Here is a 19,613-nt window from a genome sequence, read left to right on the forward strand (position 1 = left end):
AGAAACCCCCTGTTTCCATAAAAGAAATGTAAATTCAGATTAATAAGCACCATTCTCAGACCCCACTAAGACTGATTGCCACTTTTTTTCAGTCTTTGCTGCCAGAGTGAGCACAGCTTCTTCTCGCTCTTGCTGGGGAAACCTGCTTTACATCCCAGAATTTAGTGAAATGACCAAATGCATTTATTTTGTACTGTTTCATTTCCAAAGGAAAATGCTCTCCCAGCTGACACTCTGCAAATCTTGACTCAGAGCAAATAATGTCAGCAGCTCTGTAAACTTCTTTTTAGAAGCACAGAAGGTGATTACAGTAATACATACCTACATGTACCAACATACCCTGGCATATGTGAAAGGCAGCCAGAATTTTGGCGTCACCTGAGCAAAAGGCTAAATTCCATGTGACTCTCCATAACTTTACTGTGAAGATGGTGAGGCCCTAGCACAGTTTTCCCAGAGAGTTGTGATGCCCCAACCCAGTGTTCAAGGTCAGGTTTGATGGAGCATTGAGCAACCTGGTCTAGTGGAAGGTGTCCCTGCCCATGGCAGGGGTTTGGAACTAAATGATCCTTCAGGCCCTTTCCAACCCAAACCATTCTATGAATCCTTTATATGAACTCAATAAAATGCATCAGATTTCTTGGTTGTGGATTTTCTTCATTTTTTTCCTCCCCAGGATGATCGGCTGAGCACTCAGCTGAAGTCCTTGAGTGTCACTGGTGCAACTCAAGGACCAGAAAAGCCATTCAAGCACAGAGAGGAAGACAATGTTCAGTGTGCAAATTTTAATTCTGCCTCTTTTAAAGGACAAGGGGCAAAAGATGAGTACTCAGAAATCATATGTGAAATCTTAATCTAGCAACATCTAATGGGCAAATGGAATATCTCCATGTATGTCCACACAGAGTGTCTGGAAGTAGGTGGAGGAGGATTCTTTATACAATAACAAAAAATGAAGATGCTATTTCCCTTGATGCTATCAAAACCACTGATTTTTCTTTGTAGTTGCAGGCTTTCTTTTCCAGTTACAGAGCTTACCATTCTGCAGTGAGCTGATTTCACATCTGAGACTCGCTCAGCCATCTCAGAAGTTTGAACGAGGGAAACCACAAACTGATGTTAGATTTACACAGTGGGTAGGTTTTGTTTCATTTAAAAACAGCATCCTGGGGGAATCTCTCAGTGGCCAAAATGGCACGAGAAGCACTAGCAGTGAGTAGAGCAGTGGAGCTCACAGGGTTAAATCTATTGTTTTCAGGGATTGATTCAGTCTCTTTTTTGTCAACCAGTTTAAGTTCCAGGACCCCCTTCCCATGAGCTGCAAGGAAGGGTGAGGAGCCCAGAGTAAACTCATTTGGGCCTTTTAAGTACAACATGATTCATATTTTGTGCAGCCTCTGTCATGGGTTGTGCACAGCCCACTGCCAGAACCCCTGTAACCCTCAATCTTGTGCCAAAGGGAGGAGGTGGACAGGATAACTGAATGGCTCTTCTTCATTTGGAGTTTCTCTGGTTATGGGGTAGGTCACCTTGTCCAGTGAGAGAGGGAGAGCATTTAAATCTTCAGTCCAAACTCAAGCTTCAGTGTAAGCAAGTTTCACAGGAGCTGGGCTTAACTTTCTTCTCTTCTCTTGTTGTTTTGAAGTTTCTTGAGGTGTTCTTCATGCGGGTGAGGCAAGAGCTCCAAGGGTAACAAAAATAACAATTATCCACCGTATTCCTTCTACTGACATGAAAGTAAAAATTGTGACCAAGTGCCTTGCATGAGGGACAGGTTTAGTGTCTTAAAATATGTGACTGTGTGTTGTGACAGACTTAAGAAGGGTTCCCAAGTCCACATAGATGAGGGGTAGGAGGGCAGAGCATATCCCATCCACTCCTGCAGAGACTGATCTGCATCAAATCATTCCATCAAACTGCTTGATTGCTGTTCAGTTCCAGTTGAAGTGAACACTGATAACTGGAAAGGATAAGAAACATGAGGTTTAATTTATTACTTTTATTATTGTTTTCCTGGGTATATTATAATTTCATTTTCTAAAATTCTGTGCAATTTCTAAACATGGAATCACAAATGTTAGTCTGGTTGAAAGGGAAAACAAACTTCTACATTTGAAAACAGCTAGCATCAAGTCTTACAAAGGTATTAACAAATTCTTATGACATGAATGCCCTTGCATTTTTATACCATGAAGAACGTGAGCATCTGAAGTATTATTTAAATGTTGTGGGTTTTTTTTTTGTTTTCCTGTTTGTTTTCACAATCCTTCCCATCGTGATCCCTAGCTGTTCTAATTGCTAGTACAGGCATCATCATGTAGTTACATGCCAAAATTGACCAAAAAAATTTGCAAAACATTCCTGGATTTTTGAAGTTTAAACTGAATCAATATAGCTTGAAAACAATTTTTTAAAAATTTATACACTGGCATTTTTCACACACACAAAAAAACCACCATGCATTTTTTCACTGCAAAAATTCAGTTGTGATTTTTGCACTAATTTCATTAATAAACAATACATCTATCATGATTTTCATCCAAAGAAGGGAAATCACCTAAAAACTCTATTTAATTAACCTTTACAGCCCCCTTGTGAGCTTGGCATTATTATCTCCATTTCACAAATGGGCACATTGAAACACAATGAGCTTAAGTGAGTTCCTTACAAGCAAAACTACATAGCAGGTCAATGGCAGAGCTTGGAATAGATCCCAAATCTCTTGGGCTCCAGTCCTGTGTTTTAAGTGCTACAAACCTGGCTTTCTTAAAATGGGTGGTGTTTGAGATCATTTTTTTTTTTTCTTATTGAGCACAAGGTGCTCACATCTGGGATAAAACTCTGGAAAACATCTAAGAAATGCTGTGCAGTTTGAGCATCTAAAAGAGCGTCTAAGAAAGAGAAACAGGCTCTTTCATTTTGTTTAAGGGCTGTACACAAATGTCTCTGGTGGAAAATAAGGAGTCTTTAAGAATGATGTGTGACTTCTAGTGATGGAGCCTGGGTTAGCAAGGGTATTTATTTTTCCCTTCATTAAGAAACAACTTATCATTCCAGTAAAGGAGCTGTTAATGAGTTTGTTCACACTCGCTGAGAAATGACTGCAGGATACTCCTCAGAGAACTTACTCTGAATGCATACATAAACCAGCCAGAGCTCTAGGTACAACCAGCAACCTGCGGAGGGAGAGGAAGTGCTTTTGGATTTCTGCCTTTCCGTCTGTTTGCTTCTTTGTTTGTTTTTCCTCCCCCTCCAGTGCTGTTGCACAGATCCGTGAGGAAACCGGCAGATTTGGAGCAGGCAGGTTGGGGTCTGCGTTCCTGGACTGCCACCACATCTGTGCAAGGGGCACGGTGACAGCGTGACACTGCCAGTCAGTGGCATGGGGAGGAAGGTAGGAGGATGTGCTCAGTGTGGAGCTCACCCAGGAAACCAAGATCTGCTTCCCAAATCATCAGGAGAGGGAGATGCACATTGGTCTCGTTGCACTGCGGCTCTTCCTCCGTGGCATGGGCTGGCTGCCCTCAGTAGCTCTGAGCATCACCCTTCTCACCCTGTATCATGGGCTGGCTGCCCTCAAGCAGCTCTGAGCATCACCCTGCTCACCCTGAGGCATGGGCTGGCTGTCCTCAAGCAGCTCTGAGCATCCTCCAGCTCACCCTGAGGCATGGGCTGGCTGCCCTCAAGCAGCTCTGAGCATCACCCTGCTCACCCTGAGGCATGGGCTGGCTGCCCTCAAGCAGCTCTGAGCAGCACCAGCTCACCCTGAGGCATGGGCTGGCTGTCCTCAGCAGCTCTGAGCATCCTCCAGCTCACCCTGAGGCATGGGCTGGCTGCCCTCAGCAGCTCTGAGCAGCACCAGCTCACCCTGTATCATGGGCTGGCTACCCTCAGCATCACCCTGCTCACCCTGAGGCATGGGCTGGCTGCCCTCAAGCAGCTCTGAGCATCACCCAGCTCACCCTGAGGAGGCCACTCAGGTCCTGTCCCAGCAGCACAGGTGAGGGTGCATCCTCTCCCCAGCAGAGGAGGACAAGGCTGGCACTGATGTTTTCTCCTGCCTCTGCTTTCAGCATGGCCTCAGGCTGCTGGCTTGGAGTCTGTACACTCCTCTACGTGGCAAATTTTGGGATTCCCCAGTACTGGGAAACATTCTCCTGGCAGGGTTTCAGACAGCCTTTTGATGTTACAGGTTTCCAGTGTGGGTTAATCAGACTGCACAATGCTATCAGAGAGTTACTGAGCAGACAAGGCAGCTTGCCCACTTGAGCAGTCCAGAGATGATTGTCAGACTGCTCCTCGTGTCTTCAGACTGTTTCCAACAAACCTGGATGTCTGTGTCTGGGCTATATATATAAAGTGCATATATATAATCTCACCATCCACCTATTGTCCTCCTGTTCTCTTTTGTCAGCTGTTTTGAGAAGTATTTCCGACTCGACATGAATAATTGTTGGGGTTTCTTGTTTGTTTGACAAAATATGGATAACAAATGGCAGCATTTGCTCTTCGGACTCCAGTTCTACCCCGAGAAGACCCACCCTGACCTCCAAAACAAAATCAGTAACTTCACTCTTCTTCATTTCCTCATCCTGTGTCTAAACCCAGGGGAAGTGGGTTGAGACCTTTTGCACATAATCTGACACACGGCACGCAGGGCCGGAAGGCAGAAAATCATTTCAACAAAAGGCCAGAGCTCTGGGTTAGGTAAATTCAGGAAGGGGAGAGATAGGAAATGGCAGTAATGTCGCCAGAAGACCAAGAGGATCCTGGCACCAGCTGGGGTGTGAAATATGAGGTTGTGTCTAACAAGGACTGAATAAAAAAAGTTCAGCTCACTTTGAAACATATGACACCGAAGACATTTACAAAAACAGCTTTGGAGAGGAGGTGGGAAGACATTTATTTTCTTCAGGGAAACTGCCCTCAAAGAAAAGAATCGTGATTGATATCCAAGGCTAGAACAGCAGGGGACTCACCCAGCCACGTGGCATAATCCCAGGATGATTTTCCTACTTGAATCTCAGCCTTTCGGCCAGTCAAAGGCCCTACACAAGTCACCCTGTATGGTAAATGTGTGTATATTTGTGCAAATTCTTGGCTCACAGCCCTACGTACACACAGTGAGGTTTCACTCGTGCTGCCCTTATGGAGATCCCTGTTACCTGTTACTGGAAGAACTCAGCTCTACACAGTTTTTGAGTACTTCCAGGAATGGTGAGCCCACCACTTCCCTGGACAGCCTGTTCCAATGCTTGGCTGCCCTTTCAGTGAAGAAAGTTTTCCTAATATCCAACCTAAACCTCCCCCAATGCACTTTGAGGCTGCTTCCTTTTGTCCTGTCACTTTTTACCTGGGAAAAAAGACTGACCCCCACCTGTCTACAACTTCCTGAGCTGGAAATAGCACAACAATATCCTTTACTAACTACTTTGGCAGCTCCTTGACTGAATCAGGAAGTTCAGAGGTAGACTGAAAGGAAGGGGAAAAAAAATGCAAAAAAAGAAAAAAGCAGAAAAAAACCCCAACACACACATAGCAAAAAAAACTTGGACCCAGATAACTTGATGTTTTCTTCCTGAAACTTTAAAACTTGCTTGATATGAGCTTGATTTGTTTCGTCAGTAAAGGGTTAAAGTTCTCACTTGCAAACAAGTAGGTGGATGTTCTATTACAGGCAATGACAGTTTTGTTATTAACACCAATGAAAACAGGATCCAGCTCTTCATCACCCATCTACCTCCCAGTAAACCCACATATCCTGAGAGAATAGAAGTTCCTTTTGACTGTTACATGTTTTGCTACACTGTCCTTGGACCCCATCTGTGTCCTCTACCTGAATTAAAATCAACCCTCCTTTCTTTATCCTCCCCCTGACTTCATTCTCACTGACCCTCTATTCAGCTGATCTCATTTAAGACCGAGTATATTTTATTTCTTTTACGACTTTGTCTTCTGCAAGAAACTCCCAGTCCTTCCAACCTCATGCCACGTGTGACATTCTGTCCCCATCAAAAATCAGATCATTCCTTCAAAATAAGAACTGGCACCAGGTCAAAGTCCTGAAGATGAAAGGAAGGGTTAAGTTTACTTTCAATATTGGAGGAGGGTTCGGAAATAAATGTTGAGGTTAAAAAGTCCAGATGGTAATTCAACTGTATCCCTGCTATAAACATGATTTGATTTATGGGAACCACTAATGGTATCTCAGTTTAGATCTGGATGGCTTTGCTTTCTCTCATCTGTAGCTTGAAATTCATCAGATTTTTTTTCACTCCCACCATGAATCTTTCACTACAAAGAGTTACTCCTATCAAGAATTTGGGAGTTCTTTAAAACCCAGCAATTGATAAACGTTAACAATCCTAATCCATGCAAATTGCCGTCTGAAACCTTTATTTATAACACCAAGCGGATGTGCTTATTCACAGCAGTCTAAAAGAGCTTTGACAAGTTCAGTCCTACAGAACTGTATCTCCTATTGCTGTTTTCTCTCTCCTGTCCTTCGGGGATCAAACTGAATCAGTTTTCACTTTTTTTCTGACGTTGCGATTATTAGGTTTCTCAGTTTTGTCAGAAAAATCCATCAGAAATGTTTATCTCATGGGGCAAATAGCAATGGAACAGCATGTTTATCACTTCAAGGGCCATAGTCTACAGGCAGCAATGGCCCCAATCTGGTTTGTTTTAAAACACAGAGGCTGAAAAAGAAAAATGCCCATGTCTGAAATGTGTGATGGAGATGTGCAGAACTGCATTAGCCCTGACACCCATTTCTTTATGTCTCTATATTTCGGCTGTCAGTCATTACATATATGTTGCCTGAAATCCTTACAGTTTACTACTTCCAGCCTTGAAAAAAGCAGAACAGTTGGCCTCAACCGTTAACACCTGAGAAAGGTAGCTTTTCATGGTGGACTTTGCAGAAATCTGTGCTCCCAAAGGAGTTGCTCTAAACTGCTGGCTCCTGGAGGAGGTAAAAATAGGGTTTAGGATATGGGATATGAGTGCTTTGAAAACAGCCATCACGGATGGTCTCTGTACGACCACATTCGTGTTATGTCTGGGTACCCAGTCTGTGTTTAAGACACCTAAACTGTAGATAAATATCCATTTTTAAGGCTATCCAAACAAGCAGAATAATAAGTAGATCAATGTTTACAAGACACATTTTTTTTCCTTTATGCATGCCATGGAGAAATAACACAGAGCACAGCACAGAGTGAAAAATGAAGAGTGTCTTAGGAATACCCCAGCCTCATTTGTTGGGTCAGTGCATAATGAAAGAGTAACCAGGTATTCAGGATCTGAGTTTTACAAGGATTTATAGATGCATTGATTGGTTTTGAATTGCTTGCGTCTCCAAAGACTTGCAATGTGCTTCCACCAAACCACCAGCATTACTCCTAAACTCCTCAGGCTGAGGGAATGTCAGAGGGAAAAAGAGCAAATAAACCACATGGCAACTGATTCCCTCTTGTGACATTTAGTGGTACAAAAGAGATGTGGTCACCATAGGCAAGGCAGGAAAGAAAAAGGAAGGGAAAGGGAAAGGGAAAGGGAAAGGGAAAGGGAAAGGGAAAGGGAAAGGGAAAGGGAAAGGGAAAGAAACTAAATTATCTTTAAGATTCCTTCCAACCCAAGCCATTCTATGACTCTGTGAAAATAACAATAAGAGATCAGGGGCAGGCATAGACATTTCAGCCAAGTTATTCTTATAGAAACCTCTCCTTAACAGATTGGAAGGAAACCAACACATAAACTGGAGTTTTCAGACAATCCAAGCCTGCTGATTTTCAAGACTTGTAGTCCAAATTTTTGCGTGGTGGTTCTCTGTAGAAGTCGGCTCTTATCTCCAGCTGTGGCACTGATTTGCTGTGTGGTATTGAGTAAATCATCCTGTTTCATTACAGACTTGGTCTGCACACAACCTCCCGCCAAAATAATAAAAGGTGAGAAGTCAAAATCAATTTCATTAAGCTGGAACAAGTCAATATTTGGATGCTCTATACTGGGAAAGGGAGTGGTTCGAAGTCAACACCTGAAGGGTAGTTTCAAATGGACAAAATAAAAGCCATCAAAATAGGAAAATTGATTTTGGGAACTTAAATCAATGTGTGTGCCTGCTACAATTTACACACCTGGCTAAAATACTGTAAGATATATGCTTGCAATCACTAAATATTGCTATTATTACATGAATGTTGCAAAAACCACTGGCTATCCACTGAAGGTAAGTGCTGAGGTGTCTGGTCTGAGATTAAGTAACACAAAGGCCTTGGCTGCACTTAAAAACATCCTCGTTTTGCCCAGCTCCATGTAGCTCTGTGTAGCTTTGTGTAGCAATCTTGTCTTAGTGTAGCTGAAAACTGTTCTTCATTGACTTGTTCTGAACTGGAATGAGCCTGCTTTAACATGCCCTGGGACATCCATTGTGCTTTTGTGCTGGTAGATCTAGACTGGTATCAAATTAACACTTTCATTTAAATCAGTGCAACTCAATGTGTGATCACCAGCAGAACCAATTCAGTGAGCGTTGTCTTTAAATGAGCATTTCAAATCTCTTTGGCTGCAATCTGAAGTGTCTACAGGAGCCATCAGGATCAGCTCTTTCCATACATATCAGCTATATTTTCCATGATACGTGCAGAGTATTTGCAGAAATAAATGGGAAGATGTTTTTCCCATATGTGCATGAACTCTGAACTCCAAGAGTTCAAGTGGGTTCAGTTGTTCTCCTCAAACTGTCATTCTAGTCCTAATTAGTACATGGTGCCGTGAGCAATTTAAATGGAATATATTAATAGAGGAGAATTCAGGGGAGGAAAAAAGAAGCCCTCCCCCATGCCCCTGCCTGCAAAAACTCTTAAATAAACAGGGGATTTCTTAAGGGTGCCTCACACCCTTGCCACCTCCCCCTTTCCCTTAACAATAAAGATCGAGGGTGGGAGACGGAGAAGGTCCGGATGCTGTCTGCCAGGGAGGGTTTCCCACAGGAGGAGATAGCTGGAGACTCCCACTGCTTCCAAGGAGCCCTGGGGGATGGGGGGGGATGCTGAAACTGAGCCATGATGGTTCGGGGAAATGCTGTTTTATTTAAACCCTCAAATGGCTTGACGTGCCCCTGGTACTTTCACTGCCTAATTATAAATGAAAGGAAAACGGCAAGAGAATCCCCTCCTGTTGACCATCTCCCTCTTAACAAGGCAGCACATGTCTCAGCCTCTACCTTTTTAGCTCCGTCCTTGCTTTTATCCTTCTGCAATTTAATCCTAACTCAATTATATTATTACAGCGTGTCACTTCGAGTCACTTTCCCCCTTATTGGCATATGGCTCTTTTCAGTTTCACTGCTAATTCTTTTCCAGTGGACTTGTTTAAAACGTACTCATTTTCTGCTTAGACTCTGTGTTATTCACGCATCACATTTCTGCAATGCCTGGCTAACTTCCTCAGGAGGAGAAGGGGAGCTGAGGATCTTCGCTCTCTGCATATATTTGCTGGAGTTTCCATCCCGAATTGTCAAAACACAAACTAGATGGCAGGAAAGGTGAGCAGCATGCCCCGTCTGTCAGAAATGTGGAGAGGAGGCTGCCCTCCACTGGGTCTATTCCAAAGCCCTGGGCTGGAGTGATGAGGAGAGCTGGTGAATACTGAAAACTGTTTTCTGTCTCTATTGTGTTTTTATTTTTTTCATTTTTTCCCTCATCCTTTTAATTTTCAAATGCATTCGCTGACTCCTTGTGCTTCTTTTGACTTTCCTCCTTGTGTCATCCACAGCACAGGCTCTTCTTAGCAAGATGATCCTGGCTTCCTGGGGAATATTCCAACTGCCCATCCATTCAAGTTGTCTTCAGATTTTGGGCTACTTGACTGATAGATCATTAACAAATGGGTCTAAGAAGTCACAACTAAGAGGTATTTACATGTAAAGAAAAAAAAGAAAGATAATTCTGTGGTTCTTCACAACCAGAGAAAAACGATAGTTTTGAAAATTTACACATTTCCCCCCCTCCTTCAGCTAGTAAGAGGAGATGGTAACTGCTGAGACACCCACAATGCTGCCAAGTCCCAAATGTCACTTCCCTAAAAGAAAAAATAAAACAATCCCTTTTAGATTTCCATAGAATCCCAGAACAGCTTGGTTTGGAAGGGACCTTAGACATCATCTCATTCAAACTCCCAAACCAGGTCAGGAACACCTTCCACTAGACAGGGCACTGCCTTCCTTAAGCTTGTTTACAAATGAAATTGTACTACAATAAAGAGATACTAGAGAATTTAGCTTCTTTTGGTGTAAAATACCCATGTTTCCTTTCCACTTGCATGCATATTCTTATTCAGGATTGCCTTTTACTGACTGAGTTTGTAGGTGGAATAAGCTAACTAAGGGAAAAGCTTGTTGGTAAACATCCAAATAGATGAGCCCAGAGAGGAATTTCCTGTTTGGGAAAAAAAAAAAAAAAGAAAAAATACTCTAAACAGTAAAAAAACCACCTCTTGAAGAAAAAAACAAACAAACAAAATTAATGAAAAATTAAAGTCAGGCCTCCTTTTTCTGAAATCCCACTTAAATAAAGGCAGAGAAACACAAGCAAACCAGCCAGGATAAAATCCCCTTATTGCAGAGGCAAAGACAAAATTAAAATCAGTTTGTTCAGAGACGATACTGTCAGATAAGAAGAACAAAACCTTCTGTCTCAAGGTGACCTACAGTTTGCCCAACATCTTTCTTGAGTTCAGCAACTTCACTGAGTCAAGGGACTGCATCCCTGATTATTCCCACTTCTCCACATGTAGCTCTGGAAATGAGTGACTTGAATTCAAAGGTCAAGATCTGTTTTCACAGGCAAAATACATATCTCTGTGCTGACTTTTGCAGTTAGATAACTTGCACACTTCAATGCTGAGATAAGGACCAGGTAGGCTGTTTACAAATTCAGGTTGTTGTAAGCTGATAGTGGAGTGCCTCCTACACCTGATATGAAAGGAGGTATAGAAAATTACACAGGGGGCTGTGGTACTAACAGCCATACAAGGAAAGCAAGGGTATCAGTGGGGTTGATTACAGGTCTTCTCTCTGAGTTAAATCAAATGTAATAATTATGGAAATCCTGTGAGTTGCTGCTTTTCATTCCAGGATGAAATCACGTGAAAGATGCTCACGATTTCTGATAACAGGTTCTTAAGCCTCAGGTAGTCAAACACAAAGACACTGCTCTCTTTATGCTTTAAGTGTTCCTTTCCTTCTGTTAGTGCAGTTTAAACTTGGTAGCTACATTGCTGAGCCCTGTAATGACTCTGAGGTTACAGCTAGCAGTTAAAATAACACGGTGTTATTATATCAAAACTCATGTCCACTTTATAGCTGTCCTGAGTGTCCTCTATTTTCAGACTTCATCTGGGATAAGAGGCAGCTAATTCTCCATCCTCTTGCAGGCCATTGGGTCAGGTTGGCCCTTACCACCATATGAATTTCCCTGAATCCCTCAGTCTGCTTGTCTGTCAGGGATAAAATTTAGTCTATTTATTCTAGCTCCTCCAGCTCAGCTTCATGTTGAATAACTTCCTTCCACAATAGATTGTAGTCCATATACCATAAAACTTCCTTAGAAGTTATATTTGCTGATTAATTGTTAGAGGCACCAGGGGAAAAAAAGAATCTTTATAGATTTGGGAGGAAAATGTAAATGCACTTCTTTTTGGAAGAAATGTAAATACAGGACAACTGTTATTTTTTGTTCTGTGTATTTGGTGGGGGTTTTTTGGTTTTTTTTCCCTTTTTTTTAACAGAGGTGAAAATTATTAATTGACTTCTTACACCAGAGTATCTTTTATATTGTCCAACATACTTTATGAAGACTCCTCTTTGAATCAGGTAGTTCTTAATGATTGCTGAGCAAATAAATAGGAAAAAACAACAGCCCTGGAAAGCAATTTATGGAAAGAAAGCATGAAGAGGAGGTGAAACCTAAAAAAAGTTACATCTGAAATGAGTTTTGAAGGAACATATGCTCTCATGCAGCAGATTTTTCAACCTCATAGGAAATATGGTGCTGAAATGAGAATAGGTTGATGAAAGGATGGATTTGTTTTCGATGCAATTTCCTGTGCATTTACATGGGAGTATTTCCCCCTTGTGAAATTCTTTGACTTAATGCTTGTAGAGGTGTGGGAGCCAGGACACCTACATTCCCTTCCTGGTTTGGAAAGGATTCACATTTATCCTGATGACTCTGTTTATCTTCCTGCGCCTCTGATGTGTGTGGTAGGTACAATAATGACCATCTTTGCCTTAACAAGCCTGTGCTATGGCTCGTCAGATGAGGATATTGTGATAAAATCCCTGAATTAATGCTAAGAGTGGTTATTATTTTGCAAGATGGATAGCCCACAAAATGCCACTTTGCTATTTCTAGTGACTGGCACTTGTTTAGCAACACAGAGCACAATTTAGAGGAGGCTTTCCAATTCCTACTGGATGGGATCAATTTGACAGAAGCATCAGTATCAGGAGATCCTCTGCTAGGAAAAGAACTATCGCTCTCCACTGTCTTTGCCATTTACAGGAAGGATTGGTGCCAGCAATTTGACTTTCATCAGCAATAAAACAGAGAAGGAAAAAAAAATTCAAAAAAGAGTCGCAAATGATTCTATAATGTCCTTGAAATTAAATTAAAAATAGCCATCACTGCCAAAACTCAGAAAAAGGACTCACAGCTTTTTTACAGTGCCTACTACAATGTGGATTTATGATTGCCGGAATACTGCTTACTGTATAACAAGTGTAGTATTAAGTGCCATATTGGACTACCATATGGCTACTAACCTCAGAGGTTGGTAGCAACTATCAGTGTAGAAATTAGTGTGCAGAATGAGCCTGAGGATAAAACCAGTTATCACTCAAGCATGCTATATAATTGGCTGTAGCAAGAAACTAAAAAATGTCTCGGAAACCAGATGGATTTGAAATGTTCCATTATTCATAAACACTTTTTTTTTTTTTTCTCTTTCTGCAGCAATACTTGTTCCTTTCCCAAATATTCTGTTGTTAAAAAGAATAATTACCATGCAGAAGCAAAAAGTAAGGAGGATAAAAGTCCTTGCTGCTGGGAGGGGGTGGCATGTGTCTCGTGTCTGCGTTTTGGCCCAGGCAGCCCCCGTGCCCACAGCGCCTGGGTTGGGGGCAGCTGCTTTGTGCCAATTTCTGCAGGGACTTTGCTGCTCTCCTCCCGTGGAGAGCAGCGCTGGCGAGGGTGGTGTGGGCCTGCGTGGTGATGTTATTAACAGCCCTTCACAGCTGTGGAAGACTCATCCCCTCTGCAGTGTTTCCCTCCTTTTTGATCACACAGATGACAACCATTGTAATCTCCCTGACAGGAACTGCCTCCCCGGAGGACACCGCGTCCCCCCACGCACAAACGCTCCCTTCCTCTCCCTCCGTTTCATCCCACTCCTCCCACCTCGTGCCTTTTCCCACTCCTTCCCCCAGCTGGACCCACAGCTGAAGCAGGAAAAGAAAAGAAAGAAAATAATAATGAAAAAGATGCCTTTTGTGTGTGTGTGTGTGTGTGTGTGGACAGGAAAGGGCAATGATCTTTGCGTGTAATATCAAGTGGGGACTGAGAACACAATTTCAACGTGCAGGGAAGGGACACGGCTTAATCCACCCAAATTCAGATCAGGGCAGGAGAATCTCCATGTGGGATGAGGAGCAATCACTCCCTCTCTTGCCCCACAGCCAGCCTCTTGTAAATGTCTTTTCTTCGCTGGAATAATAAAAAAGACAATCCAATTCTTATTTGTATGAAATAGAGGACACACGGGGATCTCCTCTTCCCATCGCCCAGTTAGCTTTCAGCGTTCCTCTGATTTAATTCTAATAATCCAGCTATGTTTGGAAGGCCAATTCCAGCTGAAGAAGGAAGCCAACCCATAGTTTCATCTAACAAAGCAGGCTCAGTGTAGTAGAAAAAAAAAAGCTCTCATGGTTTGGCCTTTCTCTGAGCTGTATGCTAAGATCAAAGACTGAAAAGAGGTATGCTTCTAGCATTTGATTTATGGCACACATTGGTTTGTGGCAAAGTGGAAAATCAAATTTTCTTTTTTTGAAGGATCTGAAATTTATTTTCATGGATCTTCAATAAAACCTTAATGTTGGATATTTGCCATGTTTGGGTTTCGGTTAGATTTTGGGGTTTTTTGTTATGGTAGTATGGGAAAATACACTCAGTTTCAAGTGAAAGCTATTGAGAAAATGAAATGATTTTATTATCTTCTCAGATTTGAAAATTGTACAATCAAAATTATGTTATAAAATGCAAGAGAAAATTTTAGAAAACAAGGACACTTTCAAAGAAGCCAATAACTTCCAAATATTTCATTCTGGAAAGAACATCACAACACTGTTAGGCTTACTGAAATAAGAATCATTTCCTCTTCCAAAGGTACTCTATTCCAATTACAAAATTACAATTACCCAAATATTTTTTTCCATCTATTGAGGAAAGAAGGAAGGAAACCATCCCTATGCAGTGATTTGTGTTTCCTGGTCAATGGACCCACAGAGCACTGGTGTAACTGCTGAGTAAGAGAGAGTTATAAAAGATTTATTCAGTTTACTACCTTGATCCACTGTAGGTTGTGTTACTGAGTCAACACTGATACACATTTTGGCCTGGTAACATATTGAATGCTCCACTTGAAAAGGAATTATGGTGATAAATTTGTGGCTATGTAAAATAGAGTATCTGCAAGGGCTGGCCAGACTTGGAAAGGGGGAAACTTGCTCTAGGAGGGTGATGATTGAAAGTGTGACAGCTGAGTTGCCTGCTGCTTGTGCATACATCCTACCTTCAGGTATGTGCATTGACAAAGAACAGTGAACAGCTGAATTTTTTCATAAAACTAATTTCTGCAGGTGTAATACCTCAACCAGAAGCAATATTATGCTCAGAATCAAAGCATGTATGTCCCCTTTGGCTTACACCAGTTTTATTCCCTAGTGAATAATTTATTTTCTCTGCTTCCCTAAACAACATTTTGTTACAGCTCACCTGAAATGAATACAATTTCCTTATATATTCCACTTGTCCATTGCCAAGGGCCCATTGCCTTTTGTTGCTAAAACAAAATAATTTTCATTATTAAAATGTTAAGACACAAAGATCAAGATACTGAGACAAAAAATTAATTAAAGAGAGATTTGGAGGATGGATGAATGAATGAGTGGGTGATAAAAAGTAAGTTCTATGACCTCTGCTGTTACAAAGCTGTGGGATGTCATGGGGCTGTGGAATTTCACTTGTGTATTTGTGTAGATCTCTTGTCTGTTAACTGTCATTAAATGTGTTCAGCCAAATAATGCATTTAAAAAAACCAAAGACACAACTTGCAGTGTTAGGCCCTTCACAACCAAAGCAATATATATCCATCTATTAAATCTGTAGATAGTGTTTTGGACTGAAGTTATGGTGTTGCACATGCAGGACATTTATTTTATGCATTGCCAGCAATACCACTGTAGCGTAAAACACTTATTTTATGGTGTACTGGGTTTGGTGGAAAGTTGCATGAATCTACTAATTCCAGGTCAGCAAGAGAGTTTAAAAGCTTCCATGATCAGCCTATGTCTGACCTGAAATATGCTTTTGTCAAGACAGGCTATGTAGAAAATTTAAAAGAGAAAGAAATGTGTCCAGGAAGCATCAAAAATTTGTGGGCAAAAGGGTGGGTTTGAATGAAACCCCTCTAACAGGCACAGTCCTCCCAATTTCAGACATTTCACACAATGGTTTTCAAGAATAAAGGTGCCTCTGGCCTTGGTATGGAAGGATCTTGCTTTCAAATTTACCACAAAGAAATATGATTTCATATTAAACTATTTATTTTGGCGTTTCTACCTCTTTTAATAATTTTGCTTCTTAGAACCACTGTGAGAGACTATTAGCAGAAATTTTTAAGAGAAGCAGCAGAGCTGAGGGCAGACGATTCTGGTCAATCCATTATTTGTAGAATATTAACCACCTCATCCATGAAAAAAAAACCAAACTGGTATGCTAAGTGACTAACAAAACAGAAGAGTAATTTTCCTATTCGCTTCTGAATGCTGGGAAATTTAATCTAAAATTTAATCTAATTAAAGAACGTGATAAAGAAAGAAGGAAATATCAGTAGACATGGATCTTCATCTCTGGATGTGATGTGGAGTGCCAATAACCGTATTAAATGCCTGAGTCTGGCATCCCAAAATACGAACGTGTTCAGGAGAGAATGAGCCAAGCCAACCTCTGTGGTGCGTGAAGGTGAAGGAGATGCCTAGGAGGTGAGGGTGAACAGATGGGAGAGAGAGAGAGCTTAGAGTTTGAGCAATAGCTCTGCTCTTTAGATCCACTTCTTTCCTGGCTCTCCTGGAGCCCTTGCGCACACGGAAGCGCCGGCTGGCCTGTCCCCTGAAATGTCATGGCTGCTGGCAAAAGCCTGCCCACTCTTCTGTGGATGGGCAGCACACAAAAAGTGCTGGAAAGTGAAGATCTCTCCAAGCCTGAGCACAGACTATGACCCTGGCACCCCTACGTGGAGCAAGGAGAGGAGCTGTGGTCTGTGAGCTTCTTCCTGAGCGATGCATTCTTCATGTCCGCTCTTCCAAAATACGCTAAGCTAAGAAATTTAAATTCTCTGTCTATGCCTTCATGGATCCATGGGTCAGAAGGGTCAGCTTGAGACTTTTGGCACTGGATAAATGTGTCGAAATCAATTTCTTTTCGAGATAAAAATTTGTGGTGGTTTTTGTTTTTCCTCTTAACAGATACCATAGCGCCATGGGATAAAATATCTCATCATTTTGAAAATCATGCATCAAAACCAGGATATTCAAATATTTGCTATAAGACATGACAGATATAAGTGTCTCAAAATTAGTCTTGCATTCTTGATCTTGAGGAAAGGAAAAATTGAGTCCATTTGCCCTGTGAAGATCAAAGAGCCAGGATTCAAGCACAAATCCCAAGGGCACATCTCAAACCTGCCTCATGGCATGATGATTTTCAGGTGTACACGAGTCCTGATGGATATTTGTGCAATCTGCATTTAAAATCTTGATGTCTGATCAAATCCCATATACTGGTCCATATGCACAAATGTTATTCCCTTCTCTTCTCATCCGGGAGTTCACAATCTGTCATGATAGAAGGTTTCTTGTACCTTTGGATGCATGGTCAGACTGTCTTTTTAATGTAATATTCACCAGCTTATAGACCACTGTGGAAAAAAGGAATAAATGTGGATTTATGGCATAAAAGGGAGGAAAAAAAATGAAGGGAAAAAGAAAGAAAGGAAAAAAAAAGAAAGAATGGCATTCGGAAAAAAAGGACAACCCTGTCAAAACATGACAGCTGATCCACTGCCTGTTTTATGCTATTCATAGAAAATGCCAAATTCTGCAAATAGTAACCACATGTACATCGGCTTCGCAGACTCAATGTTCTGCTGCAAAATGAGACGTTCTGTATTTTAGTGTGTCATCAAAGGCAGTGAAAATATCACTCCAGCCTCCTAGGCTTAACCCTCTGGTCTCTCAACTGTTAAAAGTTTAATTCGATGGCGGTGGGAGCGAGCAGCAACACATCCAGCTTTGTGAGCGGTGCTAACGGAGCTGCCTAATGTATGCCAGTTGCACATAAAGTCAATTAACAAATCTGTTACCGCGCCATTTTTATTCATAGCCATGAGACCATTAAAGCGACAAGACTGCATCTGACGTTTATGATCTTGTTCGCATTGCCAGGGGAAGGAGGGGTGGGGGTGGAAACAACTTTGTGGCTCTGTAGCACGAGAGAAATAGCACCATTCAGAGGCATAAGGGCTCTTGAGCAAACGCCGGAAGCTTCTGAAGTCTTTTTCTCATCTCAGTCCCGTCCCTCGCCTGTGTCCCCCCACTTTTTCCCAGTCCCTCCTCCCCTTAGCCCCTTGCTTGTGCCTTTCAGGTTTCATTTCAATGCAGAAAGATTGGCTCTTTAGTTCAAAACTATAAGGTAATTGTCCTTTTTTGTGGCTGGCTGATATTCCCTTTCACTAACATTTAAAAGAGTACTTATGCTGAATTGAATATGGAATGGGAACAGCTCCTGACGCTTTTGTGTGCGATGGGGATGGCTTTGCAAGGCGAGGCTTGGGCTGCAGTTGGCTGTGTCCTTCTCCAGGAATGCTTCCAAGATCTTCTAAGTGACCACGAGCTCTGAATAGAGTGTCCTGTTTAATCATCTCCTCCTCAACAAACAGCCTGTGCAACAGCTACAGTAAATTGCTTTCAGCCTGGAGGAGCCAAATCTTGGGAGCTACACCATTTCTGCCTTGGATTTTCCAAAATTTTCCAAACTGTGCTGGACTGTGTGCTCTTCTTTCTTTTTTTTTTTTTTTTTTTTTCCTGAGTGCCAGGAGTGTGAAGATGAAGAAAAGAAGCTGTCAGTAGAGCACTCTGACACATCAGTGTCCACACTTAGCTAAACTGTTAGAACACTTCCAGTATAATCTACATTCCCTGCTAACAAAAGTAATTTCTACATATGTCTCCTGAGCTTCACTTGGTCCTTTTTCAACAGTGGTAAAGGAAAAAAGATTTAGAAATGCTAGGGACAAATTATTTGGAGGAAAATACTTGAGGTCATGAAGTGTCCTTCCTTTAAGCCCAGACACATATTGGTAAGAATATAACTGGCTGGAATAAGAGTTAATGGCCATTTTAGTGGGTAAGCAGGTAGGTAAATAGTTAAGTAAGGAGACCAACAGGTTTTATGGCTGAGTGAACTGATTATGATACAGAACTGATAAACTCTGAAATTGTTTCTAGTGTGCAGACAGGAAGGTTGGAGGCCAGCTGTCTTGAGAATCTCAGATCACAATATTTGTCTGCTGCAGAGTGCCAAAATTCAGTGGCTGACATCCTGGCTCCATTAAAGTTGCTGGGTAAAACTCCAGCAGATGTTTTACCATTAACTTTAGCTGGATCCGTTTCACCAAATAGCTGCAGGGGCTGTGTGAGATGGCAGGATTCTCTCCAAGATTGTAGCAGTGGGAGACATCCTTGTGAATGTTTCACAGAGCTGGACCTCCGGAGGAATTTGTCTCTTGGGGATGCTTGTTTGGGAAGAAGCAGGAAAGAGTGCTATTGGGGAGAAATATTGCATTTTGGTTCCTGCAAAGCAAAAAAGACTAAAGAAAGCGTGAGGAAAAATTAGTTGCATGTTCAGCTAAAGCAAGGCAGCTGGGATGGCCAAGGTGGCAAAGGCTCATATTACAAGAAATAACTCTCATGTGCCATCGAAGCCTTCCAGTCAGATCAGAGCTGTTTTGGTTTGAATCTCAATTTTTTTTAAAATTTTTGTTCTGAGAACAACACAATCTAAAATCATCAATAAAATTCCTCCAAGTCCAAAGGCAAAAGGAGTAGCAGCAGGAGGAGCATTTATGATAGCTCAATATTAATTTCTTTAGGCATTTGTATCACAATAGATGTGAAGACACTTTTGCTAAAGACAGAGGGGCTGCCACTCTTTTCACCCACAGAGCTTTTACTTGATCCTTTTGAACCACTGCTTCAAAAGTTCTCCCATTTA

The sequence above is a fragment of the Melospiza melodia genome, chromosome 15 (assembly GCF_035770615.1).
Source record: "Melospiza melodia melodia isolate bMelMel2 chromosome 15, bMelMel2.pri, whole genome shotgun sequence".
In the NCBI taxonomy this organism is placed as follows: domain Eukaryota; kingdom Metazoa; phylum Chordata; class Aves; order Passeriformes; family Passerellidae; genus Melospiza; species Melospiza melodia.